Source organism: Oncorhynchus keta, chromosome 1 (assembly GCF_023373465.1).
Source record: "Oncorhynchus keta strain PuntledgeMale-10-30-2019 chromosome 1, Oket_V2, whole genome shotgun sequence".
NCBI classification, from domain to species: domain Eukaryota; kingdom Metazoa; phylum Chordata; class Actinopteri; order Salmoniformes; family Salmonidae; genus Oncorhynchus; species Oncorhynchus keta.
In genome coordinates this window covers 23,626,802-23,642,869 of record NC_068421.1, presented here as the reverse complement: position 1 = coordinate 23,642,869, position 16,068 = coordinate 23,626,802, and the positions used below count along the sequence as shown (strand labels likewise).

The window sequence follows — 16,068 nt, the reverse complement described above, 5'->3', positions numbered from 1 at the left end:
TCCCTTACCTATAAGCGTGCTGAAAGTCTGTTGTCAATTTGTTTACCGTAAAATAGCATTGTATCTGGTCAAACATATTTTTTGCCAAAAGTTTATTTAGGGTTGGTAACAGGCGGATTGGTCGGCTTTTTGAGCCAGTAAAAGGGGCTATACTATTCTTGGGCAGCAGAATGACTTTTGCTTCCCTCCAGGCCTGAGGGCACACACTTTCTAGTAGGCTTAAATTGTCCTTTGTACAACCTACTAGCCGCCAGTGTTTATGCGCCCTGTATTTGGCGTGACCTTTTTGTGCCAGAGAGATAAATCTGCAAATCACTGATCCCTCTGCTCCCGACTCCTACGCACCACTCCTAGTAACCCCTCTGCTCCCGACTCCTACGCACCACTCCTAGTAACCCCTCTGCTCCCGACTCCTTCGCACCACTCCTCGTAACCCCTCTGCTCCCGACTCCTACGCACCACTCCTAGTAACCCCTCTGCTCCCGACTCCTACACACCACTCCTAGTAACCCCTCTGCTCCCGACTCCTACGCACCACTCCTAGTAACCCCTCGGCTCCCGACTCCTACACACCACTCCTCGTAACCCCTCGACTCCCGACTCCTACACACCACTCCTAGTAACCCCTCTGCTCCCGACTCCTACGCACCACTCCTAGTAACCCCTCGGCTCCCGACTCCTTCGCACCACTCCTAGTAACCCCTCTGCTCCCGACTCCTTCGCACCACTCCTAGTAACCCCTCGGCTCCCGACTCCTACACACCACTCCTAGTAACCCCTCTGCTCCCGACTCCTTCGCACCACTCCTAGTAACCCCTCTGCTCCCGACTCCTACACACCACTCCTAGTAACCCCTCTGCTCCCGACTCCTACGCACCACTCCTAGTAACCCCTGCTGCTCCCGCACCACTCCTAGTAACCCCTCTGCTCCCGACTCCTACGCACCACTCCTAGTAACCCCTCTGCTCCCGACTCCTTCGCACCACTCCTAGTAACCCCTCTCCCGACTCCTACACACCACTCCTAGTAACCCCTCTGCTCCCGACTCCTTCGCACCACTCCTAGTAACCCCTGCTCCCGCTGCCCTCTCGCTCCCGACTCCTACACACCACTCCTAGTAACCCCTCTGCTCCCGACTCCTTCGCACCACTCCTAGTAACCCCTCTGCTCCCGACTCCTACACACCACTCCTAGTAACCCCTCTGCTCCCGACTCCTACCCACCACTCCTAGTAACCCCTCTGCTCCCGACTCCTAGTAACGCACCACCACTCCTGGTAACCCCTGCTGACTCCTACACACCACTCCTAGTAACCCCTCTGCTCCTGACTCCTACACCACTCCTAGTAACCCCTCTGCTCCCGACTCCTACCACTCCTGGTAACTCCTCTGCTCCCGACTCCTAGTAACCCCTCTGCTCCCGACTCCTATGCACCACTCCTAGTAACCCCTCTGCTCCCGACTCCTACGCACCACTCCTAGTAACCCCTCTGCTCCCGACTCCTTCGCACCACTCCTGGTAACTCCTCTGCTCCCGACTCCTACACACCACTCCTAGTAACCCCTCTGCTCCCGACTCCTATGCACCACTCCTAGTAACCCCTCTGCTCCCGACTCCTACGCACCACTCCTAGTAACCCGTGACAGGTGGACTCAAATCAAGTTGTCGAAACATCAAGGATGATCAATGGAAACAGGTTGCACCTTTACTTATGTAAATAAGGTATCTGTTTTTTATTTGTCATACATTTGCAAACATTTCTAAAAACGTGTTTTCGCTCATTATTAGGTATTGTGTGTAGTTTGCTAAAGATGTATTTATTTTTAATCCATTTTAGAATAAGTCTGTAACGTAATAAAATGTGGGAAAAGAGAGGGGTCTGAATACTTTCTTGAAGGCACTGTATATTACTAAGCAGTCTTATAAGCAATCAAAGCTCTGTCGATAACCTAAATCCCATACCTTTCTCCATGTCCTTTAAAGGGTGGATATGTTGACTCTGGGTTCCTCCCTGTAAAACAAAGGAGATGATTAAGACAATGGAGAACAATATAAAGTGGTAACTGATGTGGTGATCAAATGTATGACTATAAGAAGATAATATCCTTAATAGTGGTTTATACAATGAAGACAACCATTATTAGAAACTGTCAAACTGAGTGCATGACTGGTGGAAACCAGTAAGAAAGGACGCTTGCTTTATCTCCATGCTAAGAACATTATCATTCCTCAACTTTAAGTGCAGAATGCCGTGATCTCATCATTTAACCTACTATCATTAATTTGTATTTCTAAACAGGATTCTGACTCACAAATCATGAATAGGCAAACTGAACATCAAACCATAGCCAAATTGAATAATTTCCCAAGTGGTTTAAAATGAACCCCAATTGACTTTTAATTCCAATGCTAACTCTTCCACCCTTGAGTCAAGCATTTTGTGAAGAACTTTTAGCACTGTCTTTCAGTTGTAACCAAAATGCCAACATCAGGAGGGTATAAACGCTCCTTCCCTAACCAACGGTGCCATATGCTACCTGACAACTCTTGCCTCTATGAGCCCCAGTGCTCTTTTCCATGACGCAGTGTGTGAGAGGACTTCTTTGAGGGAGCTCTAACCAGCTCCACATGCCTGCTCTGAGCAGGAGGCACAGGTCCTCAGAGGCAGCACAATGACTGTCTGTGTGGCATGTGGGGAGCAGCCTGGGAGAAGAGAGGGCCAAGTGCTGGGTAGGATACAGTGGGGCTGGCAGAGGCCCAAGTCCTCAGGCCGCTTCGCGTACGTGGAGGGGATCCGATCTAGGTCTGTCTGAGGCACCACACAGCTACAGCTGATTTTTTTACGACTTCACTGTAAGTGCTCCTCTACCTGTGGATGGGAGCTAGGCTGTTTGGCCAGGCTGTTTGGCCAGGCTGTTTGGCCAGGCTGTTTGGCCAGGCTGTTTGGTCAGGCTGTTTGGCCAGGCTGTTTGGTCAGGCTGTTTGGCCAGGCTGTTTGGCCAGGCTGAGGCGCAAACGGCAGAGATAAAGATGTCAATAGTCTCCCTATATGGAGTCATACAACCTGAAATGATAGATCAATACTATTGGATTTGAGATTACATCTTTAACTGAGAAAAATTCCTTTCGTGGGAAAAATAACTGCAACATTTTGAGATGAGCATTATACTGTAAGTCTACTTAAGTTTCAATGTCACATGCACAAGTACAGTGAAAACAATGCAGTAATCAATAACAATGTAATACTAAAAATAACAAGGTAGAACAAAAACACAAGACATAAAAATAATAAAAACACAATAAAGTAAGTAAGGAGGCATACTATACACAGGGTCAGTCAATTCCAGGTCCATATTAACAATGTGCAGGGATACTGGGTCGATAGAGGTAGATATGTATAGAGATAAAGTGACAGGGATAGTGGAGTAACAGAGGTAGATATGTATAGGGATAAGGTGACAGGGATACTGGGTCGATAGAGGTAGATATGTATAGGGATAAGGTGACAGGGATACTGGAGTGGTAGAGGTAGATATGTATAGGGATAAGGTGACAGGGATACTGGGTCGATAGAGGTAGATATGTATAGGGATAAGGTGACAGGGATACTGGAGTGGTAGAGGTAGATATGTATAGGGATAAGGTGACAGGGATACTGGAGTAACAGAGGTAGATATGTATAGGAATACAGGGACACTGGGTCGATAGAGGTAAAGTGACTAGGCATCAGGATATATGATAAACAGAGTAGCAGCAAACTATATGATGATTGTATGAGAGAGAGAGTGTGTGTGTGTGTGTGTGTGTGTGTGTGTGTGTGTGTGTGTGTGTGTGTGTGTGTGTGTGTGTGTGTGTGTGTGTGTGTGTGTGTGTGTGTGTGTGTGTGTGTGTGTGTGTGTGTGTGTGTGTGTGTGTGTGTGTGTGTGTGTGTGTTTAATGAATTTATTTGCAGATTATGGTGGAAAGTAAGTATTTGGTCAATAACAAAAGTTTATCTAAATACTTTGTTATATACCCTTTGTTGGCAATGACAGAGGTCAAACGTTTTCTGTAAGTCTTCACAAGGTTTTCACCCACTGTTGCTGGTATTTTGGCCCATTCCTCCATGCAGATCTCCTCTAGAGCAGTGATGTTTTGGGGCTGTTGCTGGGCAACACGGACTTTCAACTCCCTCCAAAGATTTTCTATGGGGTTGAGATCTGGAGACTGGCTCGGCCACTCCAGGACCTTGAAATGCTTCTTACGAAGCCACTCCTTCGTTGCCCGGGCGGTGTGTTTGGGATACTTGTCATGCTGAAAGACCCAGCCACGTTTCATCTTCAATGCCCTTGCTGATGGAAGGAGGTTTTCACTCAAAATCTCACGATACATGGCCCCATTCATTCTTTCCTTTACACGGATCAGTCATCCTGGTCCCTTTGCAGAAAAAACAGCCCCAAAGAAATGATGTTTCCACCCCCATGCTTCACAGTAGGTATGGTGTTCTTTGGATGCAACTCAGCATTCTTTGTCCTCCAAACACGAGTTGAGTTTTTTCCAAAAAGTTATATTTTGGTTTCATCTGACCATATGACATTCTCCCAATCTTCTTCTGGATCATCCAAATGCTCTCTAGTAAACTTCAGACGGGCCTGGACATGTACTGACTTAAGCAGGGGGACACATCTGGCACTGCAGGATTTGAGTCCCTGGCGGCGTAGTGTGTTGCTGATGGTAGGCTTTGTTACTTTGGTTTCCAGCTCTCTGCAGGTCATTCACTAGGTCCCCCCGTGTGGTTCTGGGATTTTTGCTCACCGTTCTTGTGATCATTTTGACCCCACGGGGTGAGATCTTGCGTGGAGCCCCAGATCGAGGGAGATTATCAGTGGTCTTGTATGTCTTCCATTTCCTAATAATTGCTCCCACAGTTGATTTCTTCAAACCAAGCTGCTTACCTATTGCAGATTCAATCTTCCCAGCCTGGTGCAGGTCTACAATTTTGTTTCTGGTGTCCTTTGACAGCTCTTTGGTCTTGGCCATAGTGGAGTTTGGAGTGTGACTGTTTGAGGTTGTGGACAGGTGTCTTTTATACTGATAACAAGTTCAAACAGGTGCCATTAATACAGGTAACGAGTGGAGGACAGAGGAGCTGTGTCTGTGGGAGCCAGAAATCTTGCTTGTTTGTAGGTAACCAAATACTTATTTTCCACCATAATTAGAAAAATAAATTCATTAAAAATCCTACAATGTTATTTTCTGGATTTTTTCCCCTAATTTTGTCTGTCATAGTTGAAGTGTATGATGAAAATTACAGGCCTCTCTCATCTTTTTAAGTGGGAGAACTTGCACAATTGGTGGCTGACTAAATACTTTTTTGCCCCACTGTTTATATATATATATATATATATTTTTGGCGTATATTTATTTTGATTGCCACTATAGCTGAAGTGTTTTCTATTTACCTTTTTAGATTTTATACATTCACATTTTATATTTTGTTACATGGTTAATTGGAAATTTGTACAGGTTCTATATAAAATAAATAATCAAATACGAGTAAGTACCTTTTTATTTGAGTATAATTAAAAATGTTATAAGAAATAGGCCTTTACATGTGGTCATTTTATTCATTGAATTTACAGAAATTGTGCAATATCGTGATATGCATCGTTATCGGGATATGAAATCACCTATATCGGGATATGATATTTTGGCCATATCGCCCAGCCCTTGTGTGAGTAGGGGGTAGGGCCTGTGAGTGTGCATAGGGAAAGTGCAAAAATAAATATAAAATACCAAGGTCAACTCCAATAGTCTGTGTGGCCTTTTTGTTCGCTATTTAGCAGTCTTATGGCTTGGGGATAGAAGCTGTTCAGCAGTCTTATGGCTTGGGGACAGAAGCTGTTCAGCAGTCTTATGGCTTGGGGATAGAATCTGTTCAGCAGTCTTATGGCTTGGGGATAGAAGCTGTTCAGCAGTCTTATGGCTTGGGGATAGAAGCTGTTCAGCAGTCTTATGGCTTGGGGATAGAAGCTGTTCAGCAGTCTTATGGCTTGGGGATAGAAGCTGTTCAGCAGTCTTATGGCTTGGGGATAGAAGCTGTTCAGCAGTCTTATGGCTTGGGGATAGAAGCTGGTTACAACGCTTTACATTAAGGTATAGCCCACTTTATGAATGATTTACAAATGGTTTATAAGTAGTTGGGCTGTTTATTATTAGTTGATATATTGTTTATCAATAATAATAATAATCTTTAATAAACCGTTATAACACCTTAGTTGAAATTGTGTGATTGTCATTTTTCTGCTTGCTAATAGTCTAAGCATTACCATTAGGCCTCCTTATTGTAGTATCTTGCTAATACTAGCAAGAAGCCTACAGACCTTGATCCTTCAGCCAATATGAAAATATACTGAAGGAACATTACCATCTAATCCAAAAATTACTGGCCATCTGATTTCTCTCAGTCCTGAATAAAACAAAGCCATGTGTGCATGTATTCAGCTCACACAACTCAATCCATAAAACAAAACAATGTAACATACGCAGCCATGCCAGGCAACTTTAGAAAATAGCCTAACAATAATGTTGTGACTGAGCTTTTATGGGGTGAAAAAAAAACTTTGAAGTATGCATTAGGTTAGGTAAGGTCTGAACAGGGTGCTTAGTGTCTGAAAAACACTGACTTAACAGCTCTTATAAGGAACAAGAAGGAACACTACTTGGCAAGAGACACCAGACTCAGCCTAATCACCACGTGCCACATGAGCACCCTGTATGCTACATTGAGATGACAATAAACGATGGGTCACGAACACAACCAGAGGGCCTCATAGAGGAGAGTGAAAAAGGAGGGAATGCAGGAACACCAAGAACAGCCTTTCCTTTAAACATTAGGCCTAACTTAATGGAGGACGCTGGAGAGTGATGCCATCATGTTCCTGAGTTAGGCTAACAACAGATGACTCCCTGACTCAGAAGATAAAGTTTCAGCAGGATTTAATATTTTCTGTCCAGTTCCCTGGGCTCAGTGGTGTGGCATTTTGTCACTGTTTAAACTTCGCATCACATTAAAAAAGACAACCCCATGTAGTCTACTGTACAGAGCAAGCCTGCATCCCTAGGATAAGTATCAGTCTAGTCTGACTGTCAGCGATTGGGTGCAGAGATGTAGCGGAGTCAGGTGCAGGACACAGGTTTTGAGCAACACAACTGAGTTTACTCAAAAAAAAGTCAAGCAATATATCAATTAGAAAAATACATACACACTAGCACAATCAACAACCACTAAAGACACCAACAATCACGGACAGAACAGAAATGTATGCCAGAGGGTTAAATAAGGAACATGATATGGGAATTGAAACCAAGTGTGTGTAATACAGACAAAACAAAAATGAAACATGGATCGGTGGGGACTAGAAAGCCGGTGACGTCGACCGCCAAACACTACCCGAACAAGGAGAGGGGCCGACTTCAGCGGAAGTCGTGACACTGACACTGGTGATGAACAGTACAGTGCTTACTTTTCATGTGTTATTACAATATTATAACAAACCTTCCATTTGTAAAGTAAATATAGTCTGCACAAACATGACGCACCGATGTTGTGACAAACCACATGGGTTAACCATTTCCCATATCTGTTTGTTGTAGTGATGCACCGATATGATATTTTTGGCGGACACCGAAATCCAATATTTTCCTCGCCCCCAAAAAATGATACAATAAGTTACATAGTTAACACACACACGGACGCAGCGGTCTAAGTCACTGCATCTCAGTGCAAGAGGCGTGCGTCACGAGAGTCCCTGGTTCAAACCGAAGCTCTATTACATCCGGCCATGAGTCAAATAGGGCGGCGCACAATTGGCCCAGCGTCGTCCGGGCTGTAATTGTAGATAAGAATTTGTTCTTAACTGACTTCCCTAGTTAAATAAAGGTTACACACACGCACAACAAAAAGTTATTTTGTTAGCATTTACATATGTCCCCATAACCAGTAAAACATAATCAAAACCTATTTCTTTCACTTACTTGCTGTGCTGTTTCACTGTTCATTTGTTCAGCCGTTTCAAACCTAACCAGGATTTCTATGGAACGCCGTTTGGGTCTTTGCGTGTCAAAAAACACTATTTGTAGTTCCAAATAAGCTTGTCTCATCTGTATTATTCGTAGCCGTCTATTTACCGCCACAAAACGAAGCTGGCACTAAGACCAGTCTCAACCAACTCTATAAGGCCATAAGCAAAAAAGTAAATGCTCACCCAGAAGCGACGCTCCTCGTGTCTGGGGTTTTTAATGCAGGCAAACTTAAATCAGTTTTACCACATTTTTACCAGCATGTCACATGTGCAACCAGGGGGGGATCCTAGACCACCTTTACTCCACACACAGAGTTGCATACAAAGCTCTCCCCATCCCTCCATTTGGCAAATCTGACCACAATTCTATCCTCCTGATTCCTGCTTACAAGAAAAAAACTAAAGCAGGAAGTACCAGTGACTCGCTCAATACGGAAGTGGTCACATGAAGCGGATGTTACACTTCATCCCCACAGCGACTGTACGTACATATCCCAACCAGAGGCCATGGATTACAGGCAACATCCGTATCGAGCTAAAGGCTAGAGCTGCCGCTTCAAGGAGCGGGAGACTAATCTGGTCGCTTATAAGAAATCCCGCTATGCCCTCAGACGAACCATCAAACAAGTAAAGTATCAATACAGGATTAAGATTGAATCCTACTCCCCCGGCTCTGACGCTTGTCGGATGTGGCAGGGCTTGAAAACTATTACGGACTACAAAGAGATACCGAGACGCAAGCCTACCAGAAAAGCTAAATGCCTTTTATGCTCGCTCGGAGGCAAGCAACACTAACGCATGCTGTTCTGGATGACTGTGTGAAGACGCTCTCTGTAGCCGATATTAACAAAACCTTTAAACAGATCAACATTCATAAAGCCGCTGGGCCAGACGGACTACCAGGACGTGTACTCAAAGCATGCGCGGACCAACTGTCAAGTGTCTTCACTGACATTTTCAACCTCTCCTTGACTGAGTCTGTAATACCTACATGTTAAAAAATTTTTAAAAAACACATGTTACAAGCAAACCACCATAGTCCTTGTGCCCAAGGAAGCAAACCTGCCTAAATTATTACCGCCCTGTGGCACGTACGTCGGTAGCCATGAAGTGCTTTGAAAGGCTGTTCATTACTCACATCAACAGCACCCTCTCGGACACCCTAGACCCACTCCAATTCAAATACCGCCCCAACAGATCCACAATCTCAATCGCACTCCACACCGCCCTTTCTCACCTGGACAAAAGGAACACCTATGTGAGAATGCTGTTCATCAACTACAGCTCAGCGTTCAACACCATAATGCCCACAAAGCTCATCACGAAGCTAAGGACTCTGGGACTAAACACCTCCCTCTGCAAATGGATCCTGGTCTTCCTGACGGGCTGCTCCCAGGTGGTAAGAGTAGGCAACAACACATCTGCCACGCTGATCCTTAACTTCTTATGGGCAGTTGGGACGGTAGCATCCCACCTGGCCAACATCTGGTGAAATTGCAGAGCGCGAAATGCAAATGACAGAAATATAAATATTTAACATTCATGAAAATACAAGTATTATACATCAAAATAAAGATTGACTTCTTGTTAATCCAGTCACTGTGTCAGATTTCAAAAAGGCTTTACAGTGAAAGCACACCATGCGATTATCTGTGGACAGCGCCCCGCATACAAAACCATGTAAAACATATTTCAACCAGACAGGTGCGACACAAAAGTCAGAAATAGCGATATAATAAATGCCTTACCTTTGAAGAACTTCTTCTGTTGGCACTCCAAAGGGTCCCAGTTACATCACAAATGGCCCTTTTGTTCAATAAAGTCCTGCTTTATATCCATAAAACTCAGTTCAGCTTGCGCACTTCATTCAATAATCCACCGGTTTCCCTCCATCAAAATGCATACAAAATTAATCCCAAACATTACCAATAAACTTATCCAAACAAGTCAAACAACGTTTATAATCAAACCTCAGGTACCCTAAAACGTAAATAAATGATACAATTTAAGACGGTATGTTCATTACCAGAGATAAAAAACAAACGCGCTTTCATCCACGCGCATGGAAACACTATAGCCAAAATGGGAGCCACTTAGAAAAACTACAACTTCTAACTAATTTTTCCAAAAACGAGCCTGAAACTCTTTCTAAAGACTGTAGTTCCTAGGGCTTCCACTAGATGTCAACAATCTGGGAGGACTTCGCCACATAATAAACATGAAAGCCATTGGAAACAGTGGTAGGCGGAATCTTTTTTGGGGGGGGGGTTTGTCCTCTGGGGTTTCGTCTGCCATATCATTTCTGTAATACTCAAAGGCATTATTTTAACAGTTTTTGAAAGGGTAGAGTGTATTCTATCCAAATCTACCAATTGTACGCATATCCTAGTTTCTGGGCCTGAGTAACAGGCAGTTTACTTTGGGCACGCTTTTCATCCGGACACGAAAATACTGCCCCTACCCAAGAGAGGTTAACACTGGGGCCCCTCATGGGTGTGTACTTACTCCCTCCTGTATTCCCTGTTCACCCATGACTGCGTGGCCAAACACGACTCCAACACCATCATTAAGTTTGCTGATGACACAACAGTGGTAGGCCTGATCACCGACAACAATGAGACAGCCTATAGGGTGGAGGTCAGAGAACTGGCAGTGTGGTGCCAGGACAACAACCTCTCCCTCAATGTGAGCAAGACAAAGGAGCTGATTATGGACTACAGGAAAAGGTGGGCCAAACAGTACTTTCTTTAATTAAATATTCACCATGAACACATACCATGCCGCATTTTGGTCCTCTGATCCTTCTCGCCTCTCCTCTTCGGAAGAAGAGGAGGAAATCCCTTACAGAAACACCCACCAACCAAGGACCAAGTGGCGTGGTAAAAGACAGCGACGACAGCAGCAACAACAGCAGCCAGCATCACAGGACTCCTGGACATGGGAGGAGATATTGAACGGAGAGGGACCCTGGGCACAGGCTGGGGAATATCGCCGCCCCAAAGCAGAGCTGGAGGCAGCGAAAGCTGAGCGGCGGGGATATGAGGAGGCAGCATGGCAGCGCGACTGGTACGAGAGGCAGCAACCCCCCCCCCCCCAATTTTTTGAGGTGTGGGGCTAAGCCAGGTAGCAGACCTGAGCTCACTCCTCGTGCTTATTATAAGCAGCGCGTTACTGGTCAGGCACCGTGTTATGCGGTTAAGCGCACGGTGTCGCCAGTATGTGCCCATAGCCCGGTACACTATAGGGCAGCCCTCCGAGAGTGTCATGCGAGTGTGGGCATCCAGCCAGGCCGTATGGTGCCTGCTTAGCGTGTCTGGTCGCCGGTACGCCATTTCGGGCCAGGGTATCCTGCGCCGGCTCTGCGTGCTGTGTCTCCGGGGTGCTGGGAGGGTGCAGTGCGTCCTATGCCTGCGCTCCACTCGTGCCGGGCACATGTGGGAGTGGAGCCTAAGGGAGAGGTGCGCGTAGTAGGCACTAGATCTCCCGTGCTTTCCCACAGCCCGGATCAACCTGTGCCTGCACTCGAGGGTCTGGGCTAGAGTAGTGATCCAGCCTGGGGGAGTGGTGCCAAGGCTGCGCACCAGAGCTCCAGTGCTCCCCCACAGCCCGATCCTTCAGGTGCCTCCTCCTAACACCAAGCCTCCTGGAGGTCTACCCAGCCTGGAAGGTCCTGTGGCAGCCCCACGCACCAGGCTGTCTCTGTCTCCTCCCTACAGGTGGTCCAGTCTGTCCGGCGCTGCCGGAGCCTCCCGCCTGTCCGACGCTGCCGGAGCCCCTCAGCCCAGAGGCGCCGGAGCCCTTCTGCCCCGAGCTGCCCCTCTGTCCCGAGCCGCCCCTCTGTCCCGAGCCGCCCCTCTGTTCCGAGCTGCCCCTCTGTCCCGAGCTGCCGCCTCTGTCCAGTAGGGTCATTTAGATAGGTTGCCATGGTTAGGAAGCCATGGAGGCGGACAACGAGGCGGACTAAGACGATGGTGAAGTGGGGTCCGCGTCCCGCACCAGAGCTGCCACCGCGGACAGACGCCCACCCAGACCGTCCCCTAAAGGTTAAGGTTTTGCGGCCGGAGTCCGCACCTTTGGGGGGGTACTGTCACGTTCTGACATTCTTTCCTTTGTTTTGTATTTATTTAGTATGGTCAGGGCATGAGTTGGGTGGGCAGTCTGTTTGTTTTTCTATGATTTGGGGATTTGTATGTTTCGGCCTAGTATGGTTCTCAATCAGAGGCAGGTGTCATTAGTTGTCTCTGATTGAGAATCATACTTAGGTAGCCTGGGTTGCACTGTTTGTTTGTGGGTGATTGTCTATGCTAGTTGCTTGTGTCAGCACAGGTCTCATTTATAGCTTCACGGTCGTTATTGGTTTATTGTTTTTGTATTCAGTGTTTAGTACTTTCTTTAATTAAATATTCACCATGAACACATACCACGCCACATTTTGGTCCTCTGATCCTTCTCACCTCTCCTCTTCAGATGAAGAGGAGGAAGACCGTGACACCTATGAGAACACATTAATCAATGTTTCCACTGTTGCCAAGAAACCATTGTGATTGCCAGTCTATTGAGACAATTGGCATCGGTACGGTATTGTATTCCGTTCTTTGATAACACCGCACCTTTACCAGGCTACCAGCCATCCTACACCAGATTAGTAGTATGGTGAATGAAGTGGGCATGGATCAGTGGTGTGGCCAAAAATTCATTGGTGGGTGGGCTTGTATAAATTTGGGTAGGCCCCCCCCAAAAAATACATGTATTTTTTGTTTGTGAACGCAACTAACTTCGTGCTGTTCTACACATTTTGCCATGTGGCTGAGAGAGAAATTGTTAATGAAAGCTAAAATATAGGTGTGTTGACTGTGATAAAGACAGTGGATTATGAGCTGTCTTGTTTGCTAAATGAACAAATGAAATAGGCAGTGTTATGGTGCATATAGCCACAGAAGCACAGTGACATACTGTATGCCTCAATGCGGTCATATTCGTGGCTTATTGGGGATGTGACTTTTAGTTTGTTATTTTTGGCCACCCATCCTGTGAGAGTGAATGTCATTCCAGTTAATCTGTTACATTTAATCAAATCTGACTAACCCAGTTCACTGCTTGCTATTAATTCTATCTGATTGTATTTTTACCTAAACATGCAAACACTAATAATGTCCTGTATGGAATACTGACAAGTAAAGGCCATACAATTTTTTGTTGTTGATCAATTGGTCCTGGCTCCCCAGTGGGTGGGCCTGGCATGGATTATATTATCAGTCAACTCTCCAATGCAACCTTTGTTCATTGATTTAGGCCATGTTTACACAGTTAGGCATTAACTGAGCAAAATATCAGAATTTGGTTGCCTGTGTAATAAATGCAGCTGTAGTGTACTGTCCAGAGGACTGATGTGATGTGAGTTGTTTAATCCAGCTATGAGGATCAGAATGGCAGATAGCCAGGCGGGCAAAGGGCAACTCATCCAATAAAGACATCCCACCGACGCTTAAGAAAACAACACAATACCCTCGGGTTGCTGGGTGTCTCTCAATGTTCATCTGAGAAAACAAAATCTATTGAAGTTAACATTGGTCATCTCATCATACACCAACTATGCTACTCTTTTTTTTAAATGAGTCATACCTTTAAGAGTTTGACCGATTAATCGGAATGGCCGATTAATTAGGGCCGATTTCAAGTTTTCATAACAATTGGAAATCGGTATTTTTGGCCGTTTTTTGTGTGTTTTATTAAAAAACTTTATTTAACTAGGCAAGTGAGTTAAGAACACATTCTTACTTTCAATGACGGCCTAGGAACGGTGGGTTAACTGCCTCGTTCAGGGGCAGAACGACAGATTTTCACCTTGTCAGCTCGGGGGATGCAATCTTGCAACCTTAAAGTGAACTAGTCCAATGCTATAACCACCTGCCTCTCGTTGCACTCCACAAGGAGCCTGCCTATTACGCGAATGCAGTAAGCCAAGGTAAGTTGCTAGCTAGCATTAAACTTATCTTATAAAAAACAATCAATCATAATCACTAGTTAACTACACATGGTTGATGATATTACTAGTTTATCTAGTGTGTCCTGCGTTGCATATAAACTGACTGAGCATAAAAGCATACAAGTACAGTGCCTTGCGAAAGTATTCGGCCCCCTTGAACTTTGCGACCTTTTGCCACATATCAGGCTTCAAACATAAAGATATAAAACTGTATTTTTTTTGGTAAGAATCAACAACAAGTGGGACACAATCATGAAGTGGAACGACATTTATTGGATATTTCAAACTTTTTTAACAAATAAAAAACTGAAAAATTGGGCGTGCAAAATGATTCAGCCCCCTTAAGTCAATACTTTGTAGCGCCACCTTTTGCTACGGTTACAGCTGAAAGTCGCTTGGGGTATGTCTCTATCAGTTTTGCACATCGAGAGACTGACATTTTTTCCCATTCCTCCTTGCAAAACAGCTCGAGCTCAGTGAGGTTGGGTGGAGAGCATTTGTGAACAGCAGTTTTCAGTTCTTTCCACATATTCTCGATTGGATTCAGGTCTGGACTTCGACTTGGCCATTCTAACACCTGGATATGTTTATTTTTGAACCATTCCAATGTAGATTTTACTTTATGTTTTGGATCATTGTCTTGTTGGAAGACAAATCTCCGTCCCAGTCTCAGGTCTTTTGCACTCCATCAGGTTTGAATGGTCCTGTATTTGGCTCCATCCATCTTCCCATCAATTCTAACCATCTTCCCTGTCACTGCTGAAGAAAAGCAGGCCCAAACCATGATGCTGCCACCACCATGTTTGACAGTGGGGATGGTGTGTTCAGGGTGATGAGCTGTGTTGCTTTTACGCCAAACATAACGTTTTGCATTGTTGCCAAAAAGTTCAATTTTGGTTTCATCTGACCAGAGCACCTTCTTCCACATGTTTGGTGTGTCTCCACGGTGGCTTGTGGCAAACTTTAAAATACACTTTTTATGGATATCTTTAAGAAATGGCTTTCTTCTTGCCACTCTTCCATAAAGGCCAGATTTGTGCAATATAAGACTGATTGTTGTCCTATGGACAGAGTCTCCCACCTCAGCTGTAGATCTCTGCAGTTCATCCAGAGTGATCATGGGCCTCTTGGCTGCATCTCTGATCAGTCTTCTCCTTGTATGAGCTGAAAGTTTAGAGGGACGGCCAGGTCTTGGTAGATTTGCAGTGGTCTGATTCTCCTTCCATTTCAATATTATCGCTTGCACAGTGCTCCTTGGGATGTTTAAAGCTTTGGAAATATTTTTGTAACCAAATCCGGCTTTAAACTTCTTCACAACAGTATCTCGGACCTGCCTGGTGTGTTCCTTGTTCTTCATGATGCTCTCTGCGCTTTTAACGGACCTCTGAGACTATCACAGTGCAGGTGCATTTATACGGAGACTTGATTACACACAGGTGGATTGTATTTATCATCATTAGTCATTTAGGTCAACATAGGATCATTCAGAGATCCTCACTGAACTTCTGGAGAGAGTTTGCTGCACTGAAAGTAAAGGGGCTGAATAATTTTGCACGCCCAATTTTTGATTCGTTAAAAAAGTTTGAAATATCCAATAAATGTCGTTCCACTTCATGATTGTGTCCCACTTGTTGCTGATTCTTCACAAAAAAATACAGTTTTATATCTTTATGTTTGAAGCCTGAAATGTGGCAAAAGGTCGCAAAGTTCAAGCGGGCCGAATACTTTCGCAAGGCACTGTATCTGACTTAGCGGTGGTAGGCAGCAGCAGGCTCGTAAGCATTCATTCAAACAGCACTTTTGTGCGTTTTGCCAGCAGCTCTTCGTTGTGCGTCAAGCATTGCGCTGTTTATGACTTCAAACCTATCAACTCCCGAGATGAGGCTGGTGTAACCGATGTGAAATGGCTAGCTGGTTAGTGGGGTGTGCGCTAATAGCGATTCGCTCGCGTTTCAAACGTCACTCGCTCTGAGACTTGGACTGGTTGTTCCCCTTGCTCTGCATGGGTAACGCTGCTTC

At 45.2% G+C, this 16,068-nt stretch overlaps 1 protein-coding gene across 3 annotated transcripts in view; it reads right to left on the bottom strand.

Moving 5' to 3' along the window:
• LOC118370777 (CMP-N-acetylneuraminate-beta-galactosamide-alpha-2,3-sialyltransferase 4-like) overlaps positions 1–16,068 on the bottom strand; it is a 68,537-nt gene that overhangs the window by 50,505 nt on the left and 1,964 nt on the right. For all 3 annotated transcript variants that reach the window (XM_052518760.1, XM_052518763.1, XM_052518757.1), the window contains exon 2: positions 1,963–2,011. The gene's annotated coding sequence lies outside the window, so the exon portion shown is untranslated. The remainder of the gene's footprint in view (positions 1–1,962; positions 2,012–16,068) is intronic.